This window comes from Dendrobates tinctorius, unplaced genomic scaffold (assembly GCF_039654945.1).
Source record: "Dendrobates tinctorius isolate UK_male_01 unplaced genomic scaffold, ASM3965494v1 ptg000158l, whole genome shotgun sequence".
NCBI lineage: Eukaryota > Metazoa > Chordata > Amphibia > Anura > Dendrobatidae > Dendrobates > Dendrobates tinctorius.
Window position 1 is genome coordinate 25,309,929 of NW_027361825.1, and position 19,394 is coordinate 25,329,322.

The 19,394-nt window shown below is 47.8% G+C and overlaps 1 long non-coding RNA gene across 1 annotated transcript in view; it reads right to left on the reverse strand.

Moving 5' to 3' along the window:
* Positions 1-544: 544 nt before the first annotated feature.
* LOC141051694 (uncharacterized) overlaps positions 545-19,394 on the reverse strand; it is a 42,294-nt gene continuing 23,444 nt past the window's right edge. Inside the window, exon 3 of the long non-coding RNA XR_012220678.1 lies at positions 545-618. This is a non-coding gene — a long non-coding RNA (uncharacterized lncRNA). The remainder of the gene's footprint in view (positions 619-19,394) is intronic.

Here is a 19,394-nt window from a genome sequence, read left to right on the forward strand (position 1 = left end):
ACCGGGCTGGTCGTCTTAAAGAGATGTGTCACAGTGGCAGTGACCCGGTCCGTGGCCCCAGGCGGTCATGTAAAATGGGTGGAATTAGTTGAGAATAAAGTTTATATGTAGAAATTCGTGACGCCACCTGTGGTTTCTGAATAGAAGAACTTGGCACTCAAATTATAGTTTTTTCGTTTTATTTGCATCCAGATTATACATGTTAAACGTTTTCGATCCAATAATGGATCTTCATCAGAACTTTTCTAAAGGAACAAACAAATATACAAAAAATGGAAGTAAGTCCATAATAGTGAACACAATATCATAGAAAAAAATATCAAATCTTACAATGCATAAGAGAGACATATATTTCAAAGAAAAATATCTACTTCAAAGAAAAATAAACAAAGACAAGTGGAATGTAGCTTTTGTCGAATAATGTCTTGAGAATTTTTCCAAGTGCTCCGTGAGATCAGGTATATAGGTCAATATTAAGGAAATAAACGTCTTAAATTCTTATAAAATAATCACGAAAAGAGAAAACATGATATAAGGATATTGTGGACTTCCAGTGTATAGGTGCCAACCATAAAGTGAAGAGTGCTAATAACGCCTGGTGCGTGAATCTTATCTTTCCTATGAGAAAGCAGAGAAATAAATATAAATTGTAGGTCCCTTAACCCCTTTCTGCAATCCGACGTACTATCCCGTCCATGGGACCTGGGCCCCTATGCCCATGGACGGGATAGTACGTCTAGCGCGATCAGCGGCGCCCACGTGGTGAGCGCCGCTGATCGCGGCCGGGTGTCAGCTGATTATCACAGCTGACACCCGGCACAATGTGTCAGGGGCGGTCACGGACTGCCCCCGACACGTTAACCCCTTGCACACCGCAATCAAACTCCTTTCCTCCAGGCCCCCGAATCCAAGATGGCGACGGGGGGCCTTCGGGGGCCTGAGGAAGCTGGCTTCCTCAGTGCCTGCAAAGCGCAGGCATGAGGAAGCCTTCTGCAGTGCCTGTGTCAGATCGCTGATCTGTCACAGTGATCTGTGATGTGACAGATCAGCGATCTGTCACAGGACAGTGATGTCCCACCTGGGACTATTTAATAAAGTAAAAAAAAAAATAAAAAAAACTGTTAAAATAATTTAAAAAAAATCGCCAAATAAATTAGAAAAAAAAAATAAATATTCCCCCAATAAATCCATTTTTTGGAAATAATAAAAAAACAAAACAATAAAAGTACACATATTAGGTATCGCCGCGTCCGTAATGACCCGCCCTATAAAACTGTCCCATTAGTTAACCCCTTTAGCGAACCCCTTAAAAAATAAAAATAAAAAACGAAGCAAAAAATAATGATTTATTATCATACTGCCAAACAAAAAGTGTAATAACGCGCGATCAAAAAGACGCATATAAATATCCATGGTACCGCTGAAAACGTCATCTTGTCCCGCAAAAAACGAGCCACCAAACAGCATCATCAGCGAAAAAATAAAAAAGTTATAGCTCGCAGAATAAAGCGATGCAAAAACAATTATTTTTTATATAAAATAGTTTTCATTGCATAAAACCGACAAAAACATAAAAAAACGACCTAAATGAGGTATCGCTGTAACCGTACTGACCCGAAGAATAAAACCGCTTTATCAATTTTACCGCACGCGGAACGGTGTAAACGCACCCCCCCAAAAGAAATTCATGAAACGCTGGTTTTTGTTCATTCTGCGTCCCAAAAATAGGAATAAAAAGCGATCAAAAAATGTCACGTGCCCGAAAATGGTACCAATAAAAACGTCAACTCGTCCCGCAAAAATTAAGACCTCACATGACTCGGTGGGTCAAAATACGGAAAAATTATAGCTCTCAATATGTGGTGATGCAAAAACTATTTTTACAATAAAAAGCGTCTTTTAGCATGCGACAGCTGCCAAATATAAAAACCGCCATAAATAGTAAATCAAACCCCCCGATATCACCCCCTTAGTTAGGGAAAAATAATAAAATAAAAAAAAAAGTATTTATCTCCATTTTCCCATTAGGGTTAGGGTTAGGGCTAGGGTTAGGGCTAGGGTTAGGGTTAGGGCTAGGGTTAGGGCTAGGGTTAGGGCTAGGGTTAGGGTTAGGGCTAGGGTTAGGGCTCAGATTAGGATTAGGGGTGTGTTGGGGTTAGGGTTGGAGTTATAATTGGGGGGTTTCCACTGTTTGGGCACATCAGGGGCTCTCCAAATGCAACATGGCGTCTGATCTCAATTCCAGCCAATTCTGAGTTGAAAAAGTCAAATGGTGCTCCTTCCCTTCCAAGCTCTGCCATGCGCCCAAACAATGTTTTACCCCCACATGTAGGGAATCAGCCTACTCAGGACAAACTGCAAAACAATTTTTGGGGTCCAATTTCTTCTGTTACCCTTAGGAAAATAAAAAATTGGGGGCAAAAATATCATTTTTGTGGAAAAAAATGATTTTTTTATTTTCACGTCCGAGTGTTATAAACTTCTGTGAAGCACTTGGGGGTTCAAAGTGCTCACCACACATCTAGATAAGTTCCGTGGGGGGTCTAGTGTCCAAAATGGGGTCACTTGTGGGGAGTTTAAATAGTTTAGGTACATCAGGGGCTCTCCAAACGCACATGACATCTGCAGACCATTCCATCAAAGTCTGCATTCCAAAACATCACTGCTTCCCTTCCGAGCCCCGACATGTGTCCATACAGTAGTTTTCTCCCACATATGGGGTGTCAGCGTACTCAGGCCAAATTGGACAACAACTTTTGGGGGTCCAATTTCTCCTGTTACCCTTGGGAAAATGAAAAAATTGGGGACTAATTGATCATGTTTCTGGAAAAAATACGATTTTTTTATTTTCATGCCCTGGCATTATAAACTTCTGTGAAGCCCTTGGGGGTTCAAAGTGCTCACCTCACATCTAGATAAGTTCCTTAGTGGGTCTAGTTTTCAAAATGGGGTCATTTGTGGGGGGTTTCCACTGTTTAGGTACATTAGGGGCTCTCCAAAGGCAACATGACACCCGCAGACCATTCCATCAGTCTGCATTCCAAAACGTCACTACTTCCCTTCCGAGCCCCGAGGTGTGCCCATACAGTAGTCTTCTCCCACATATGGGGTATTAGCATACTCAGGACAAATTGGACAACAACTTTTGGGGTCCAATTTCTCCTGGTACCCTTGGGAAAATAAAAAAATGGTGACTAAAAGATCATGTTTGTGGAAAAAATACGAATTTTTTATTTTCACGCCCAGACGTTATAAACTTCTGTGAAGCACTGGGGGGTTCAAAGTGCTCACCACACATCTAGATAAGTTCCTTGGGGGGTCTAGTTTACAAAATGGTGTCATTTGTGGGGGGTTTCCACTGTTTAGGTACATTAGGGGCTCTCCAAAGGCAACATGACACCCGCAGACCATTCCATCAAAGTCTGCATTCCAAAACGTCACTACTTCCCTTCCGAGCCCCGACGTGTGCCCATACAGTAGTTTTCTCCCACATATGGGGTATCAGCATACTCAGGACAATTTGGACAACAACTTTTGGGGTCCAATTTCTCCTGGTACCCTTGGGAAAATAAAAAAATGGTGACTAAAAGATCATGTTTGTGGAAAAAATACGAATTTTTTATTTTCACGCCCGGGCGTTATAAACTTCTGTGAAGCACTGGGGGGTTCAAAGTGCTCACCACACATCTAGATAAGTTCCTTGGGGGGTCTAGTTTACAAAATGGTGTCATTTGTGGGGGGTTTCCACTGTTTAGGTACATTAGGGGCTCTCCAAAGGCAACGTGACACCCGCAGACCATTCCATCAAAGTCTGCATTCCAAAACGTCACTACTTCCCTTCCGAGCCCCGACGTGTGCCCATACAGTAATTTTCTCCCACATATGGGGTATCAGCATACTCAGGACAAATTGGACAACAACTTTTGGGGTCCAATTTCTCCTGGTACCCTTGGGAAAATAAAAAAAATGGTGACTAAAAGATCATGTTTGTGGAAAAAATACGAATTTTTTATTTTCACGCCGGGGCATTATAAACTTCTGTGAAGCACTGGGGGGGTCAAAGTGCTCACCACACATCTAGATAAGTTCCTTAGGGGGTCTAGTTTCCAAAATGGTGTCATTTGTGGGGGGTTTCCACTGTTTTGGTACATCAGGGGTTTTCCAAACGCGACATGGTGTCCGATCTCAATTCCAGCCAAAAACGTCAAATGGCGCTGCTTCCCTTCTGAGCTCTGCCATGCGCCCAAATAGTGATTTACCCCCACATGTGGGGTATCAGCGTACTCAGGACAAATTGCACAATAACTTTTAGGGTCCTGTTACCCTTGGAAAAATAAGAATTGAGGGTGAAAAGATCATTTTTGTGGAAAAAATATGATTTTTTAATTGTATGGCTTTATGTTATAAACTTCTGTGAAGCCCATGGGGGTTCAAAGTTCTCACCACACATCTATATAAGTTCCTTAGGGGGTCTAGTTTCCAAAATGGTGTCATTTGTGGGGGGTTTCCACTGTTTTGGTACATCAGGGGTTTTCCAAACGCGACATGGTGTCCGATCTCAATTCCAGCCAAAAACGTCAAATTGCGCTGCTTCCCTTCCGAGCTCTGCCATGCGCCCAAATAGTGGTTTACCCCCACATGTGGGGTATCAGCGTACTCAGGACAAATTGCACAATATCTTTTAGGGTTCTGTTACCCTTGGGAAAATAAAAATTGGGGTGAAAAGATCATTTTTGTGGAAAAAATATGATTTTTTAATTGTACCGCTGTACGTTATAAACTTCTGTAAAGCCCTTGTGGGTTCAAAGTTCTCACCACATATCTAGATAAGTTCCTTGGGGGGTCTAGTTTCCAAAATGGGGTCACTTGTAGGGGGTTTCCACTGTTTAGGTACATCAGGGACTCTCCAAACGTGACATGGCGTCCAATCTGAATTCCAGCCAATTTTGCATTGAAAAAGTCAAACGGCGCTCCTTCCATTCTGAGCTCTGCCATGCACCGAAACAGTGGTTCCCCCCCACATATCAGGTATCTGCGTACTCAGGACAAATTGCACAATAACTTTTGCAGTCCAATTTCTCCTGTTACCCTTGGTAAAATAAAAAAATTGAACCTGAAGTATTTTTTTAATGAAAAAAAGTTAGATGTTCATTTTTTTTTAAATATTCAAAAAAATTCCTGTGACGCACCTAAAGGGTTAATAAACTTCTTGAATGTGGTTTTGAGCACTTTAAGGGGTGCAGTTTTTAGAATGGTGTCACTTTTGGGTATTTTCTATCATATAGACCCCTCAAAGTGGCTTCAAATGTGATGTGGTCCTAAAAATAAAATGGTGGTGTAAAAATGAGAAATCGCTGGTCAACTTTTAACCCTTATAACTTCCTAACAAAAAAAAATTTTGGTTCCAAAATTGTGCTGATGTAAAGTAAACATGTGGGAAATGTTAGTTATCAAGTTTTTTGTGTGCCGTATCTCTGTGATTTAAGGGCATAAAAATTCAAAGTTGGAAAATTGCGAAATTTTCAAAATTTTCGCCAAATTTCCGTTTTTCTCACAAATAAACGCAAGTTATTTGAATGAAATTTTACCACTAACATGAAGTACAATATGTCACGAGAAAACAATGTCAGAATCACCGGGATCCATGGAAGCGTTCCAGAGTTATGACCTCATAAAGGTACAGTGGTCAGAATTGTAAAAATTGGCCCGGTCATGAACGTGCAAACCACCCTTGGGGGTGAAGGGGTTAAACCAATAACATATGCAGACAATATTGCCTTATGTACCCCGATAGTGGCATAAATGGGAGAGTGCTGGATCATACTCAAAGAAGATGATAGCCAATACCTGTATTTTGGTATGAGGAGTATTAAATGCGCTTGGTATAGCGACACAAATCGCCTATTATATGGCGCTGAAAATAAAGAAATGAACAGAATTTGTTCAGGTATTGTGGCAATATGAATGACTGAATGGTGTGAGAAAGCACCAGTATGTTACCTGCTCCCCTGGTCCAAATGTGTAGAGGTGTGACCGCTGGAATGGAGGACGCCAGGAAACCTGCGGTGTAACCGCTGAAATGGAGGACGCCAGACAGCACAGAAGCACATCCGGGTTTATATGACCCGGCGGGGAAACTCCCCTTGCTGCGTCATCAGTTCACAGGCAAAGTGGTCATAGCGGTCACGTGTTTACTCAGCAGGGAGAGACTGTCTCATGTTACTGAGTCTGCGCGCTGCTGCCATGGGGGTTATATGAATAAAGGAAGAGGCGCAGCTGCGCTGTTTACATTGGTATGGTCATGATGGGGCAAGAGATGTGATCAAAAACCACTATATGGTGGGGATGTATTTCCTACATGATGCGCATATGTTATAAAGAAATTATAACCAACCCTTTGTATGCCAATCTCTAAAAACGATTTGTATGATCCAAGTGTAAGCCACTTAGTAACAGTACAGGGTTGAGTAGAAAAATATAGGGAAAGGGTTCTAATAATAGAAATCCTTACTAATTTATATAATAAATCGTGGAACCTATATAAGGTACCAAAATAACTTATTGTATAGTATGTGGTGACTGAGAAGTTACTAAGTGGCTTACACTTGGGCTACGTGGGCTGGATACCCTACTTGTGCACCTACTATCATCATTTTGAGAGAGTGCCTTGTTGCTTTTACTATCTGTGGTTTCTGGTCAGAGTGACCAGTGCTGCAGTGTTGCTTCTCTGGGACAGATGGTATGATGCAGCAGAGTTGTAAAAGTTCTCTACAGGTAGAGCTGTAGTCCCTTGGCAGTTGAGATAGGTTTGTAGATACTGAGGTAGTGTGGAATGGAGGATGTAGCAGTACTGAGTTGAAGACGCAGAAAGAAGATAGATGACACAGTTGCATGTAGTTCCAAGGGCTTTACTTACAGTTCTGTCTGCAGTACAGGTGCCCGCTTCAGTGCTGCGTTCTCCAGGTGAGGGGTCCAGACAACTTCCAGGTAAGATGAAGTACACCCTTCCAGCACTGCCTGTCAGTATGTACCTTTCTTGGCCATCTCCACACAATATGCTGCTTTTAATCCTTCCCAGCACTTCACAGTTATCGTTCTAGGCCAGCAGCTGCAAATCCTGTCAGACAACACATACCCTTCCGTTTTTGTGATCCTATATAGCTGCCTTTCCAGTCGGACTAACTGTGGTAGGGGCGATGGTCCATAAAGTAACCAAAGCTATCGGCTTGCTAGTAGCACCCTGAGGTTCGCTAGCTAGGCTAGGGGCCGTGACCCTTTGCGACCAGTTTCTCCCTCCACCTGACCTGTAGTCAGCATGGAGAAGGGACCCACGGGGAGTATGCTCCAACCACGTCCAAGAAGAACCTTATTTCCTTTAGGGAGCTTTCCTATATGCCAATCCGTCCAGCAGCCTCTAATCTGTAGAGCTGCTGCAGACATGTCATCTAATCTTGCTTTCTATCCTTCCAGCTATGCTCCGCCCACCTCCCAGCACTCTTTGTGTTCCAAGCAGGGGCCATAAAGGGTGCTCTGCTACACTATTGGTGTGTGTGGGATGTGGAATGATGGTCGGGTGCCTCCACCTTACCTGGTTGTGGGATACCACACCTCTGGGTGAGGTGCACTACCTCTGTGGCGACTGGACCCTCGGCGCCACATTAGCGCACCTTGCCGGCAAGTGCACTAGCCAGGGAAGTGTGAGGTGACAGCGAGGGATGAGGTTCTTGACAGTGGTGGGGGAAGGACCCACTTAAGGCATTAGGGGAGTGCAGGGTCAGGCTCAGGTTTGAGCAGGAGGTGACCATTCCTCATTTCCCTATCGGTAGGGCCTTCCTCACCCCTTTACGATCCCGTTGTGTGTCATGCCATTCGCCAACCGACCCCCCTTTGGATCGCAATACGTATCATGACATTCTAGCACCGATCGCAAATGTTTAACCCCTCTGATGCCGTTGTCAACAGTGACAGCAACATCTAGGAGCATCGCACAGGGAGTGAGTTCCCTGTCTGCTCCCATCAGCACAAAGCAATGGTCTCCATGGTGACCCCGGCTGCAAGATGGCTGCAAAGGATCCTACAGGGAAGGTGGCATGTGAGCGCCTGCTAAGAGCAGGGCCTGAGACGTCTCCGTCCTTGCCTGTCAGACACTGTTCTGATGCCCTGCAGTGCAGAAGCATTGCAGAGTATCAGATCAGCAATCTATTGCTATACAGTGATGTCCCATCCTGAGACAATGTTAAATAGTAAAAAATAATGTTATTACAAATTGTAATATTTATTTAAGAATCCCCAGATAAAGACAAAAAAAGATAAAAAAAATATTATTCCAATAAATACATTTATTTATGTAAAAAAAGTACACATATTTAGTATTGTCTCATCCGGGAAGACCCGACCTATAAAACTGTCCCACTAGTTAAGCCCTTCAGTGAACACCGTAGAAAAAAAACGAGGCAAACAACTATGCTTTATGTGGCGCCCCTGAGGCTCAGTCGCCAGAGAGTTACTGCACCCTCTCCTAAGGTGTAGTGCCCCACCATCCAGGTAAGGTGGGAACTCCTTTCCACGCTCCAACACTCGCACCCCACACAACAGGGTAGTTCTGCACAACCACATTGCGGCTCAGTGCTTAGAGAGTAGAAGAGCACCTCTGGTGGTTCCCTGCTTGGAACACTGGATGTGTTGGGAGGTGGGTGGAGTTTAGACACATAAAAGAGTGGGAAAGTGTAGGATTACAGGTCAGTCTGACAGAAGGTCAGTCGGGAAGGAAGCCACTCAGGAGGAGTGGGGATCCCTGGAAGGAGAGATGGAGGAAGGAGTGCTGCAGCTACCTCAGTGATCTGAGCCAGCTGGCACGGGAAAGGAAAAGGAGAAAGACGTAGAACTGCAACCTAAGCTTCCATAAGAGAGAGAAGGACCAGTACGGAAAGAAGGAGTAAGGAGAACAGAGAGGACGTGGGTTGGAAGACGAACCCTGCCTATAGGTTCTCAGCGCAAGACCGGGGCCCGGTCCCCGAGGTTGTATGGACATTTATGGTTCTGCAGCAGACACCGGTGGAGTAGTTGGCTGTAAATGCACTACTCCCATCTAAGACTTGGGGCACAACAGCAACTGATTAGAGAGCCGGGGCTCAGGAGAAGGGAGTCCCCAAAGCAGGCTACAGCTGTCTGCCATACGAGTAAAGTTCTTGGGAACATCTGACAGGAGGAACTCCAGAGTACCACGGTACTGGAGATCTTCACACTTTAAGGCGCAATAGAGGAGTCGTTAAGGAAAGGTACATGTTGGAGGAGTGTTGGAGAGGAGCTTTCCATCTGGCCTGGAGGTTGACTGAGTCTCTGACCCGGAGGACACAGCTCGGAGGCAGGCACCCTTGTGTACCGCAGACTGTGAGTAAAGCCTTTGAACTGCAAACCTCGGTGTCCTCCATTCATTCTTGCGCCAACCCGCTCAGCACCGCTACATCTGGGTACCATCCTTTACACTGCCTGCGCCTTTCCACAACCATTACAACTACACTGCCCTGGGACTATAGCTTCACCTGTGGGGAGCTTTTACATCCTTGCTGCACCCTACCATCAGTCCCAGCAGATCTGCATGCAGCGTCGGCTTAACACCTCCATTGCCGAGCACCACAGGTGGCGTCACAAACTATTACATTACAAACTTCCACTGATTTTTTTGGGCGGTGACCCAGGGCCACGGACCGGGTCACCGCTGCTGTGACACATCCCCCTGACACCGGCCCGGTACCGAGTACCCCACAGCCCTGGGAGGGCGACCCAACTTGGCGTCACGAACAGGATGACAAGACCCGATGCCATCGGGTTCTGTGTGCCTAAGATTTGTTGGACTTTGAACTTTTGAAAATGTGCAGAAGACCTAGTTTAATAGACTGTGACATGAACATTAAAAATGGCCGCTGGCACGGAGAAGAAGGGCGTGAAGAGACAGGAGGTCCTAGGAAAAGACTGCGAAGAGTCTTGGGCCTCCCCTGCCTGAATTACTACGTGACAGCTACATGGCCCACCCCCCGAGGGGTTCGTATACTGGCTTGGCATGGAGGCGTTGGAAGAAGACGCTGCCCCCCGGAAGGAGGGGCAGAAGCAGCCAGTGGCGGGAAAGGGGCGAGGCAGGAAGAAGAACGCCAGAACGCCATTTTGGAGAGAGAGGGAAGGAGGCCTGTGGAGCGCGCGGAGGTTGAGATGGATCTCCTCAGCGCCATGGCTGAAGGCTCCGACCCCGTCTCTGAGATGAGCCGCCAGCAACTGGAGGATGACATCGCCCAGCTGACGTGCCGTCTGCGACTGCGGCAGGAGGCCTTATGGAGGCTGAGCAGGCCGCACGCCCCGGAGGGGCCTACATCACCGGCACTTCTGGACCTGGTACCTGCGACACCGGTACCAGCCACCGCTGCACCGGGCTGTCCTCAGGCAGCACAGTGTACACCTCCACACTGTCCATACAGCTGGTCGCGGCCTGCCCGGAGGAGTCACCGGAGACCCCGGGAGCCGAGGCCGCGCTCTCGCCTGGACCTGACGCGGCTGCGCAGGTCCCATCGGGGGCCCCTGCGGACCCAAAGCCATCATCCGTTCTACCACCGCCATCACCCGGACCCGCCATTCCGGTGGATATCCCTGCAGCGGCCCACCGTCTCAGGCCTGTACCGGAGCACCGCCAGGAGGTCCCAGGTATGACTGCAGCCCCTGGACCTGGGAAGGCCCTGGGGTGTATGCCCGTCGTAGCGGCAGGACAGGTCGTGCTGGACCTTGTCTGGGACCGGAATGCTAGTCCCAAGGGGGAGAAAGCTGAACCCCTAACGGTGGTGCCGCGGGCCCCAGTGGGTAAGGGCAGGTCCCGGGAGGAGGAAGAGAAGACTGAGGCCTGTTGTCGAGCTACCATCCGGCAAATGGCACCTGAGCACCGGGAGAGGGAGCAGCGCCGGCTAGCGGTATTAGGCCCAGATCTGGATGGGAAAGAGAAGGCCTGCGCAGGTCGCTATGGTCCCCGGGATTTGGCTGGATGGGGACATGTCCTCAATGTGAACCGGGAACGGGGGTTTGGATTCATTGCAGACCCCCAGAGGATGTCAGATTTGTTTTTCAGCCGGAGGGATGTAGAGTCTCACCTCCGGAAGGGACACCCAGCGCGAGACCTGCAGCCTGTCACGTCTCCGTCAGATTTGGGGCCTGCTGTTCCGGTCGCAGCCACTAGGAGGCACCGGGCCGCCACTTCGCCATCAGACTCGGGGACGGCTGTTCCTGCCTCGGCCACTGGGAGGCGCCGTGGTTCTATTACGTCGCCGTCAGACTCAGGGCCTCTGGTCCCAGCTTTAGCCACTAGGAGGCGCCGGTCTGTCACGTCACCGTTGGATTCGAGGCCTGCTGTTCCGGTCACGGCCACTAGGAGGCGCCAGACCGCCACTTCACTGTCAGACTCGGGGACGGCTGTTCCTGCCTTGGCCACTGGGAGGCGCCGTGGTCCGCCCGTGAGTTATGGTGGTGACAGAGAAGTGGCTCCTGCGTAGGCATCTGGTGGGCGCAGGCTCCGCCCCTCTGTCAGTCATCAGGGGGTTACTGCAACTCCATCTGGCCTGGTCCTGGGGGCGGCCCTAATGACATCACCAGTCCAGGAACCTGTGAGGGATGACCTGATCCCTCAAATACCTTGGGACTGGTCTTGCAAGCCGCTGGATATATTCTTGGTTCCCCTGTGTGTTACTTAGTGATTGATTTCTGTTTGACTCTGACCTCAGCCTTGATTTCTGACCCCTCTTTTGCCTGACGATTCTGTACTTCTGCTACTGTCCTGGTTTGTGACCTTGGCCTGGATATTCTGACTCTGCTACTTCCTAACGATTCTGTACCTCTGCCGCCCTCCTGGTTTTTGACTCTGACCTTGGCCTGAAATTGACTCTGCTATTGCCTGCCGTTTTTGTACTTCACTCTGATGACTGTCCTGCTCTGGCCGCTGCTCCTATTCAGACAGCGCCTCCTGGGCTCTGTTGTAAATCCAGATCCCTGTATAGGGGTAAAGGGTATCAGTGTTTCTCGGGGTGTTGCCTGGCTGCAGCCCAGAACTGCAGACGGACGTTACATTATATCCGGCCATAAAATTAACTGCTTCTTGTGTATATACCCAACATATACAAAAGCAGTCTCCCTGAACTTTTTTTTTTTCTTCTTCTGACTGAGCTGATTTTTAGCCTGAACACCTGTTGCAGTGCACAGCCTGGAAGATCTCTCTCATTTTCTTGGACAACTATGCGGCAGTCTGGAGTCTTCAGGGAGAGAGCTGCACGTCAGAGATCCATGCTCCTGGCACGTCGACCTCTGGGCAACTACTCTGGCTATGGTTGCCCAGGGGCTCAGGTATTGCCCGCAGATGCGGCTAAAGTTTTATTACCCATTTCAGTTTCATGTGGTCAGAAATCGCTGTGTTTAAACGCGTATGTGGATAGTGGCTCTGAAGGAAATTTATTGGATTCCTTGACCGCTAGGAATCTGGGTGTAACTCTACTAAAACTTAATGCCCCTATTAAAACCACGGCTATTAATGGCACGTCCATTATTCAGGAGGGGGTTAAGTTTGTTACTGCCAAGGTTGCTATGTCTGTGGGAGCCTTACACACTGAGCTGGTGTCATTTTTTGTGATGGACAATTTAACCTCTGCAGTTATTCTGGGTATGCCATGGCTACGCCAGCACAATCCTGTCATCGACTGGCACTTGGGTGACGTTGTACGCTGGAGCCCACAGTGTCAGAAAAATTGCATATCCTTGGCAGTAAACCAAGTTAAGGTTAAAACCCCCCACATACCGTTTGCTTTCAGAGATTTTGAAGATGTCTTTTCTATTGTAGAATCTGAAAAGCTACCCCCTCACAGAGAGTATGATTGCCCTATTGATCTGATTCCGGATGCCCGTCTCCCTAAGGGAAGAATATTTAATCTCTCTGGCCCAGAGCGTCAGGCCATGAATGACTATATTGCAGATAGCCTAAGAAAAGGGTTTATCAGACCGTCCATTTCTCCAGTTGGGGCCGGGTTCTTCTTTGTGGAGAAGAAAGATGGTGGTCTCAGACCCTGCATTGATTATCGGGAGTTGAATGCAATCACTATAAAAAACCAGTATCCGCTTACACTCATCCCTGATCTTTTTAATCATCTAACAGGAGCCCGTTGGTTTACTAAACTTGACCTCCGGGGGGCATATAATCTGGTCCGCATAAGAAAGGGAGATGAGTGGAAAACGGCCTTCAATACACCCCTTGGCCATTTTGAGTACCTGGTTATGCCGTTCGGACTCAGCAACGCACCTGCCGTATTTCAGCACTTTGTTAATGATATTTTTAGAGACATTTGTGGGGTGTATGTCGTGGTGTATTTAGATGACATTCTGATTTACTCTGCTGACCCTGTGACACACTCTCAACACATCTGTTCTGTGCTACAAAGACTACGTGAACACTCCTTGTTTGCTAAACTGGAGAAATGTGTCTTTTTTGCTGAGGAGGTACAGTTTTTAGGATACATGGTTTCAGGTAAAGGCTTCCGCATGGATCCTGCCAAGGTCCAGCCTATTAAGGCTTGGGTGCAACCAAAATCGCTGAAAGCGCTGCAGCGATTTTTGGGGTTCGCTAATTATTACTGCAAGTTTATTAGAGGTTTCTCAGAGATTGCCAAGCCACTCACGGATCTGACCCGGAAAGGGGCGGACGTGGCCAACTGGAATCCTGAGGCAATTCAGGCGTTTTCTACGTTAAAAGAGAGTTTTGTGGCCAACCCAGTTTTGGTTCAGCCGGATCTGGACCGTTCATTTATTGTGGAGGTGGATGCCTCTGAAGTCGGAGTGGGAGCAGTGCTATCACAAGGCACTACATCCCTCACTCAGCTTCGTCCATGTGCGTTTTTTTCCCCGCAAATTCTCTCCCACGGAGAAAAACTATGATATTGGGAATCGGGAACTATTGGCAATTAAATGGGCCTTTGAGGAATGGCGTCACTTCCTCGAGGGCGCCAAACACAAGATCACGGTAATTACCGATAATAAGAACCTGACATACCTAGAATCAGCAAAAAGGTTAAATCCTAGACAAGCAAGGTGGGCATTGTTTTTCTCTAGGTTTAATTTTATAATCACCTTCCGCCCTGGTACAAAAAATGTGAGGGCCGATGCCCTCTCTCGCAGTTCCTGCCCCTCACAAGCCGAGGACTGTGAACCAGTTCCGATATTGGCCACTGGGATCATTGTGTCCGCAGTGTCATTGGACCTTCTGGAGGAGATCCGTAAATCCCCAGAACAAGCCCCTGACACTACGCCACCCAACAAATTGTTCGTTCTGCCTGCATTTCGCCTACAAGTGCTTAGAGAATCACATGACTCTGTCTTGGCAGGCCATCCTGGTCTCAATAATACCACCAGATTGATAACTAGGAATTTTTGGTGGCCGACGGTGGTTAAGGACTGCAAAGAATATGTCTTAGCATGTGAGGTCTGTGCCCGCGCCAAGTCCTCCCATACTCGCCCTGCCGGCTGGCTCCAGTCCTTGCCCACCCCCGAGAGTCCATGGACCCACATCTCCATGGACTTCATTACGGACCTACCGTCCTCAGATGGAAAGACGTGTATCTGGGTGGTGGTGGACAGGTTCAGTAAACAATGTCATTTTGTCCCCCTGTCGGGGTTACCTAACTCGGAAACATTGAGTAAACTGTTTATTGTACATGTGGTACGTTTACACGGTACCCCGGTCAATATTGTGTCTGACAGGGGTACCCAATTCGTGTCAAAGTTCTGGAGGGCGTTCTGTAAACGCATTGGTATTGAGCTATCTTTTTCCTCGGCTTACCACCCTGAAACCAATGGGCAAACCGAACGTGTCAACCAGGCTCTGGAGCAATACCTTCGTTGCTACATCTCAGAACACCAGTCCGATTGGGCAGAACAACTGCCACTAGCCGAGTTTGCCCTAAACAATCAGTATCAGGACTCCATTAAGTCTACCCCCTTTTTCTGCAACCACGGGCTGCATCCGCGCTTTGGCTCATTCTCGGCCAGAATGTCGGAGCTTCCTGGGGTAGAGAAAAATATACATTGTTTAAAAACCATTTGGTCTGAGGTAAACTCGAACTTGAAAGGGGCCCGGGTTAGACAGACCTCGGCAGCGAACAAACGGCGATCCAAAGGACCGCACCTGGCAGTTGGAGACAAGGTTTGGCTCTCCACCAAAAACATCAAGCTTAAAGTACCGTCTGCCAAACTGGGTCCCAGATTTATTGGTCCATACGAGATTATAGAGGTGATTAACCCGGTGGCCTTCCTTTTAAAACTCCCTCAGTCTTTCAAATTACCCAATGTCTTCCACAAGTCTCTCCTCAAGTTGTATCGCTCCCCAATTCACACTGTCCCGTCCCCTCCTCCTCCCGTTTCGGTCGGAGGGTCCTTGGAGTATGAAGTCCAGGGTGTCCTTGACTCCCGCCTTGTAAGAGGGTCCGTACAGTATCTGGTACACTGGAGGGGCTACGGTCCGGAGGAGAGGTCCTGGGTCCCTGCGCGGGACATCCATGCAAAAGCACTAATTAGAAGGTTTCACCTCCTTCACCCTGACAAACCAGGTTTTGAGGGTCCGGAGGCCCCTCTTGGAAGGGGGGTACTGTCACGTCTCCGTCAGATTTGGGGCCTGCTGTTCCGGTCGCAGCCACTAGGAGGCACCGGGCCGCCACTTCGCCATCAGACTCGGGGACGGCTCTTCCTGCCTCGGCCACTGGGAGGCGCCGTGGTTCTATTACGTCGCCGTCAGACTCAGGGCCTCTGGTCCCAGCTTTAGCCACTAGGAGGCGCCGGTCTGTCACGTCACCGTTGGATTCGAGGCCTGCTGTTCCGGTCACGGCCACTAGGAGGCGCCAGACCGCCACTTCACTGTCAGACTCGGGGACGGCTGTTCCTGCCTTGGCCACTGGGAGGCGCCGTGGTCCGCCCGTGAGTTATGGTGGTGACAGAGAAGTGGCTCCTGCGTAGGCATCTGGTGGGCGCAGGCTCCGCCCCTCTGTCAGTCATCAGGGGGTTACTGCAACTCCATCTGGCCTGGTCCTGGGGGCGGCCCTAATGACATCACCAGTCCAGGAACCTGTGAGGGATGACCTGATCCCTCAAATACCTTGGGACTGGTCTTGCAAGCCGCCGGATATATTCTTGGTTCCCCTGTGTGTTACTTAGTGATTGATTTCTGTTTGACTCTGACCTCAGCCTGGATTTCTGACCCCTCTTTTGCCTGATGATTCTGTACTTCTGCTACTCTCCTGGTTTGTGACCTTGGCCTGGATATTCTGACTCTGCTACTTCCTAACCATTCTGTACCTCTGCCGCCCTCCTGGTTTTTGACTCTGACCTTGGCCTGAAATTGACTCTGCTATTGCCTGCCGTTTTTGTACTTCACTCTGATGACTGTCCTGCTCTGGCCGCTGCTCCTATTCAGACAGTACCTCCTGGGCTCTGTTGTAAATCCAGATCCCTGTATAGGGGTAAAGGGTATCAGTGTTTCTCGGGGTGTTGCCTGGCTGCAGCCCAGAACTGCAGACGGACGTTACATTATATCCGGCCATAAAATTAACTGCTTCTTGTGTATATACCCAACATATACAAAAGCAGTCTCCCTGAACTTTTTTTTTTTCTTCTTCTGACTGAGCTGATTTTTAGCCTGAACACCTGTTGCAGTGCACAGCCTGGAAGATCTCTCTCATTTTCTTGGACAACTATGCGGCAGTCTGGAGTCTTCAGGGAGAGAGCTGCACGTCAGAGATCCATGCTCCTGGCACGTCGACCTCTGGGCAACTACTCTGGCTATGGTTGCCCAGGGGCTCAGGTATTGCCCGCAGATGCGGCTAAAGTTTTATTACCCATTTCAGTTTCATGTGGTCAGAAATCGCTGTGTTTAAACGCGTATGTGGATAGTGGCTCTGAAGGAAATTTATTGGATTCCTTGACCGCTAGGAATCTGGGTGTAACTCTACTAAAACTTAATGCCCCTATTAAAACCACGGCTATTAATGGCACGTCCATTATTCAGGAGGGGGTTAAGTTTGTTACTGCCAAGGTTGCTATGTCTGTGGGAGCCTTACACACTACACTGGCTACCTATTCGCTACAGGGTCCAGTATAAACTCATCTCTCTCACCCATAAAGCTCTCCACTGTTCTGCACCGCCTTATATCTCCTCTCTCATCTCTGTCTATCGCCCTACACGTGCCCTCCGTTCTACAAATGACCTAAGACTAACATCCCCCGTAATCCGAACCTCGCACCTCCGTCTCCAAGACTTCTCTCGTGCTGCTCCAGCTCTCTGGAATGCACTTCCCCAGACGATCAGACTGATACCTAGCCCTGACCTATTCAAGCGCGCTTTGAAAACCCATCTCTTCAAAGAAGCCTATCACATCAACTACTCAGCAAGCTAACTTTGCCCTGTTCCCTCCTTCCAAATATTATTCTGAATCTGCACCCTACTATTCATCTGTCTCCACACCCTTCATGCACATAACTGCACTTGATACTTGTCTATTGCACTTAAACACACGGGCTGATGACCGGATCATGCAGCTTTATATGAAAATCCCTATTATAATTGCCAGACCTGAATTAACAAGCACTTCTCACCTACTGTGTCCCCCCATTTCCTTGTAGATTGTAAGCTTGCGAGCAGGGACCTCACTCCTAATGTCATTGTTTGAATTGTCTTAACTTGTATTGAATTTATTGTCTGTACATGTCCCCGCTTAATTGTAAAGTGCTGCGGAATATGTTGGCGCTATATAAATAAAAATTATTATTATTATTATTTACACACTGAGCTGGTGTCATTTTTTGTGATGGACAATTTAACCTCTGCAGTTATTCTGGGTATGCCATGGCTACGCCAGCACAATCCTGTCATCGACTGGCACTTGGGTGACGTTGTACGCTGGAGCCCACAGTGTCAGAAAAATTGCATATCCTTGGCAGTAAACCAAGTTAAGGTTAAAACCCCCCACATACCGTTTGCTTTCAGAGATTTTGAAGATGTCTTTTCTATTGTAGAATCTGAAAAGCTACCCCCTCACAGAGAGTATGATTGCCCTATTGATCTGATTCCGGATGCCCGTCTCCCTAAGGGAAGAATATTTAATCTCTCTGGCCCAGAGCGTCAGGCCATGAATGACTATATTGCAGATAGCCTAAGAAAAGGGTTTATCAGACCGTCCATTTCTCCAGTTGGGGCCGGGTTCTTCTTTGTGGAGAAGAAAGATGGTGGTCTCAGACCCTGCATTGATTATCGGGAGTTGAATGCAATCACTATAAAAAACCAGTATCCGCTTACACTCATCCCTGATCTTTTTAATCAGCTAACAGGAGCCCGTTGGTTTACTAAACTTGACCTCCGGGGGGCATATAATCTGGTCCGCATAAGAAAGGGAGATGAGTGGAAAACGGCCTTCAATACACCCCTTGGCCATTTTGAGTACCTGGTTATGCCGTTCGGACTCAGCAACGCACCTGCCGTATTTCAGCACTTTGTTAATGATATTTTTAGAGACATTTGTGGGGTGTATGTCGTGGTGTATTTAGATGACATTCTGATTTACTCTGCTGACCCTGTGACACACTCTCAACACATCTGTTCTGTGCTACAAAGACTACGTGAACACTCCTTGTTTGCTAAACTGGAGAAATGTGTCTTTTTTGCTGAGGAGGTACAGTTTTTAGGATACATGGTTTCAGGTAAAGGCTTCCGCATGGATCCTGCCAAGGTCCAGCCTATTAAGGCTTGGGTGCAACCAAAATCGCTGAAAGCGCTGCAGCGATTTTTGGGGTTCGCTAATTATTACTGCAAGTTTATTAGAGGTTTCTCAGAGATTGCCAAGCCACTCACGGATCTGACCCGGAAAGGGGCGGACGTGGCCAACTGGAATCCTGAGGCAATTCAGGCGTTTTCTACATTAAAAGAGAGTTTTGTGGCCAACCCAGTTTTGGTTCAGCCGGATCTGGACCGTTCATTTATTGTGGAGGTGGATGCCTCTGAAGTCGGAGTGGGAGCAGTGCTATCACAAGGCACTACATCCCTCACTCAGCTTCGTCCATGTGCGTTTTTTTCCCCGCAAATTCTCTCCCACGGAGAAAAACTATGATATTGGGAATCGGGAACTATTGGCAATTAAATGGGCCTTTGAGGAATGGCGTCACTTCCTCGAGGGCGCCAAACACAAGATCACGGTAATTACCGATAATAAGAACCTGACATACCTAGAATCAGCAAAAAGGTTAAATCCTAGACAAGCAAGGTGGGCATTGTTTTTCTCTAGGTTTAATTTTATAATCACCTTCCGCCCTGGTACAAAAAATGTGAGGGCCGATGCCCT